General features: G+C 38.8%; 1 protein-coding gene across 1 annotated transcript in view; it reads left to right on the top strand.

Annotated features, from left to right (window-relative positions):
• Positions 1 to 5,000, top strand: part of exoc6b (exocyst complex component 6B) — a gene marked incomplete at its 3' end in the record, with an annotated part of 94,130 nt that overhangs the window by 2,875 nt on the left and 86,255 nt on the right. The gene's annotated exons all lie outside the window — the stretch shown is intronic.

Genomic DNA, 5,000 nt, shown 5'->3' on the forward strand with positions numbered 1-5,000 from the left:
GTGTGTGTGTGTGTGTGTGTGGGTATTTAAATGAGAGAAAGACAAGCAGCTGTAGTGCTGTTTTGATCCCATATCAAACTAAATGAACGTTTATTTCTAGTTCCAGTTGTGTTAACGGTGCACTGTGTAATATGACATCATCAAGAAAGTTCTACAAAGTTCTAGAATACAACGCTCCCTGGGTAACCCCAACCCTTTAGAATAATAACAGAAGCTACAGTGGCCTTCAAGGACAAGAACAATTCTACATTTTAAACAGTGCACCTGATGACATTCCAACTATGACACTTTCAAGATGGCGGCACTAGGCCTTGGTCCAAAATATGCAGAAATATGGACATATACGAGACCCTTTCTAAGGGGAAAAAAAAAAATTAAAATCATTTTTTTCAGCTATTATGCACTAAATTAAATGTACTTATGGATATTATAATTACTTTCTACAAAATCTGCTAGGAAATAAAACCCCCAATTCTACACACTGCAGGTTTAAGCGAATGTCCTACGCAGATAAAAATGTCTGTATGTGGCCCTTCCGTATTGTTTGTCTCTGTGTGAAGCCATATACAGGAAACAACACAACACTAAATAACATTGGTTGACTTACATACTGTCGACTTCCTATGAAAAAATGAATGAATATGTTGTTAGTCATATCCTTTGGTGGTTAATACAGTCATCTCTTTCCTTCTTAAAGATAGTTCTTGTGTGCAGTGGATTGAGGGGAATAACATTTTCTTGTGAAATAGTCAAGTTGTCGTGATGAAAACACTTGAGAAAACACTACATCTCTTTGCAAAATGAATTAAAAAAATATATAAAACAAATACTTCTAAGACTGTATAAGGCAGGGGGGGGGGGCGCTCTTAGCTCAGTTGGTAGGGCGTCCCCCACCCATGGGCCTCGGCCAGCAGCAGACCCGGGTTCGATTCCAGCCCGCGGTCGTTCTCTGCATGTCACTCCCCTCTCTGCCCCATTTCAACTCTGTCTCTACACTATCAATAAAGCATAAAAATGCCAAAAAATATCTTAAAAAAAATAAAAATAAAAGAATGTATAAGGCTGTTATTAGTAAATATTAGGGATAATACATGTCTGTAATATTGAATGTGGTCAAATATTTAGCTTTAGTACTGACATGGTCAAATAAAAGTCATTAAGAGAAATCCTCTTTTCTCAGTGTTAACAGAATTTAATTTGCTTTATTGTATAATATTTTAATGCACAATACATGCTTTCTGGCTGTTGAACTTTGTCCCAGTTTTGCTACAAGTTGTTGTTTAGCCTTGAAGAAGAAACTGCCTAATAAGATTTTGGCACAATACAGAGGTATGACGCATTCATGTGCACAGTAAGAAAAGACTCCCTAAATTTCCCATATCCTGTTATCTGCCTAATTAAAAACATTTCTGCTTTCGCCAGCAAAACGGGCTGGACACACAAACCGAGTGTATACGCCTACACATTTCTCGGACATATAATCTCTGTACACTGTTCATTCGATGTATTCAACCATGTATCAAGCCAGGTACATTGTTGATTCCCTTGTATGCTGTTTGCAAGTAAATTTCACCTGCTTTCAAGAAGGCCTGATTCAGTTTCAATTATTCAAACACTTGGGTAGTTTGATGAAATAATTCTAGTAACAAATGGTCCTTCGAGTTGCCGGATCCAACATCCTCTTCTCTGGACAAGAAGAGCCTGCACGTGAAGACGGGGGAGTCTGGGACTCTCCACAGAAGACCTCCAGCCCGTTGCTACAGGGAGAGGCCGTCAGCAGACTCGACTTGGACGGAGGAGGGGTGACGGAATCCAGAGCCAAAACTGAGCGAGTCGAGGCTTTCTTCAAATCAGGTGAATATAAACAGCTGATTTTGTTTTGTCCAGGAATTAGGAATTCCTTTGTTTTATGTATTAGATAGATAAACTAGTTTATCGATGGTGGTGTTTTCCATTTTGGTGTAGTCCATCTCGGGGAAAATTCCTAGTAGTAGTGTTGCCCAGCTTGGTTATTCAAACACTTGGGGATATACTCCGGCAGGGTTCTGCTCCCGTGGGTTTGTCTCCGACTGGTTGGGTCCATCCGTGGGAGACTGACTGCTTTTGGTGTTTGAGAATTTACACTGTCAAAAACAAAAGTCTCACGTACGTAATTAAATGATCATTAGTGTGGGGTCGAGGGTGGTCCCTTTATTCTGACAGATATAGTTTGTTCCATTAAACTGAGAGTTCTTTGTAATTCGGGAAGGTTTTATGGAAACAAATTGATATCTGGCTGCTTGTTGTTACTTAGCCTGGGGATATAGTACTGCTCCAGGGAGTTAGTCTATGACAGGTTGTTTATTTGTTTTGTTTTGTTATGTTTGTCAATAGTCTACAACTGCAGAGTAGACTTATTAGTTTTGTTTAGAATACATCACATAGGGTGTTCTAGTTTTAAATTGGTGAATTTTGTTAATCAATTGGAGGGAATAGGGGTGTTCACCCTGTTTAAATAGATTACTGGGTAATTTGATATTAGATTTTACATTTTAAAAATTAAATTACTTGTAAAAGAGTGAACAGGTGTTGAAAGTGTAAGAGGAAAAAGATTGTTTGGAACTGATTGTTATGGATGTTATAAAGAAAGAAAAAGTATGTAGGGGAAGGGAGATAAAAGGTTTTAGTAAAGTGTGCATACAATTGTTATGCTGTTATGATGGGTTATAAAATACTTGTCTCCTAAAGATGACCAGAGTTCTGACTAAATTGCTAAAAGCTTTAAAGTTTAGAGCTGAATATCTTGCCAATCCAAGCCCCATAGTGAACCTTAAAGATTAAAGGTGCAGTCAATCATTTAAAGTCCCAGCATAAACTTAAAAAAAGCGTTCTTTTTATGAAAATGTTCACTAAAAAGAATTATTCAATGCTTTTGATTTGAACTACAAGTTAAAAGGGATTTGTGTGCTGAACAATGTGATCATAATGTGTTATATGATAGATGAAATGCATGTTTGAAAAATGGGAGTATCTGAAGAAAAATGTGTGTGTGATTCAGTCCCATTCAGAAAAGGGAGGGCCTGCCTGCCTGTGTGTGCTTGAATGCTGCCCAAACACAAAAAAAAAATGTGAACTGAAGAATGAAATCAAACCTATCCTAAAATGTTGTTGTGCGTTAATTGTGACATCTAGAGCAAGCAAAATGGATAGGATGATATTTTAGAAACAACCCTGGCAGAATGATGAGCATTTCTTTTGAGAACATGTTACTGCTCAAATTCATTCTGTTTCAGATGCAAGGAGAAGACGAAGCTGACCATGCTTCAATAAGGACACATTGGACACTGAGGAACAATCTGAATAGGTTATGGTAATACCTAACCATTCCCCCAGTGACTGTGATATGAAGGACACTTTGCGTCAAAATGCCACAAAAGGGACTTGTAGACCATCAAGACGACCTAGGTTCCTGTTCCCTGGCTTCTGCAAAAAACTGTCCTCTCTGAAACTGTACATAGACGACGTTGCACCAGTACACAAACTTGCATTTTCACAACTGTGATGTTGATGTACTTGATATTATTCTGCTTAACTGAAATATATTTACTCATATGCTTTGCCCTTTTGCTTTGAAGTGTTGCAGAAAGTTGCATTAAATATTATAAAAAGGGTGGAATGTTAACAGAATTTAATTTGCTTTATTGTATAATATTTTAATGCACAATACATGCTTTCTGGCTGTTGAACTTTGTCCCAGTTTTGCTACAAGTTGTTGTTTAGCCTTGAAGAAGAAACTGCCTAATAAGATTTTGGCACAATACAGAGGTATGACGCATTCATGTGCACAGTAAGAAAAGACTCCCTAAATTTCCCATATCCTGTTATCTGCCTAATTAAAAACATTTCTGCTTTCGCCAGCAAAACGGGCTGGACACACAAACCGAGTGTATACGCCTACACATTTCTCGGACATATAGTCTCTGTACACTGTTCATTCGATGTATTCAACCATGTATCAAGCCAGGTACATTGTTGATTCCCTTGTATGCTGTTTGCAAGTAAATTTCACCTGCTTTCAAGAAGGCCTGATTCAGTTTCAATTATTCAAACACTTGGGTAGTTTGATGAAATAATTCTAGTAACACTCAGTTTCATGTTTGACTGGTAAACGATCAAGAATGCTCAGCCCAGACTCTACAAACAGCCAGGAAAAACAGGTTGGCAGCAAGGTGTGTGTGTGTGTGTGTGTGTGTGTGTGTGTGTGTGTGTGTGTGTGTGTGTGTGTGTGTGTGTGTGTGTGTGTGTGTGTGTGTGTGTGTGTGTGTGTGTGTGTGTGTGTGTGTGTGTGTGTGTGTGTGTGTGTGTGTGTGTGTGTGTGTGTGTGTGTGTGTGTGTGTGTGTGTGTGTGTGTGTGTGTGTGTGTGTGTGTGTGTGTGTGTGTGCAGGTTGAGGCTGGCTGCAACATTCCTCGCTGACATAACTGTGGATAGTTCTGACAGGAGCTGAAGTGATCAGTTAGTCCACTCCCTCAGGTTACAAACCTTCACCTAACAGACAGAGTGTTTGTGTGTGTGTGTGTGTGTGTGTGTGTTGCACTGTTTTTGTATACCACCCTGTATAACCAAAAATAAATATACTAATGGGTCAATAATGTTTTCAGAATTAGCCTAAGAGACATTAAAGAAATCTATTTAGAAGCACGTCTGACATTTTTACAATGTGAACATGTTAAAGGTGCAGTGTGTAGAATTCTCTGACTTTACATACTTAAAGGCCTACTTCACCGGTTGGAATATGAAGGTGTATTGAACTCGGAGATCCTATTTAGTATAAATGTGCAGAAAAAATTGAAATCGGATCATCCTAGCCTGAGAAAAGGCAGAAAGAGTGTTTTATGGTCTCACTGTCTAACCCTACAGTTTCCTTCTTGTGACATCACAGTAAGGGCTAGGATTAACAGGACAGCTGGGCCAAGGGAAGACTGAGGGAAGACTGAGGGAAGAACAACCTCATTCATTATA

Source organism: Ammodytes marinus, assembly GCF_949987685.1.
Source record: "Ammodytes marinus genome assembly, chromosome: 23".
NCBI classification, from domain to species: domain Eukaryota; kingdom Metazoa; phylum Chordata; class Actinopteri; order Uranoscopiformes; family Ammodytidae; genus Ammodytes; species Ammodytes marinus.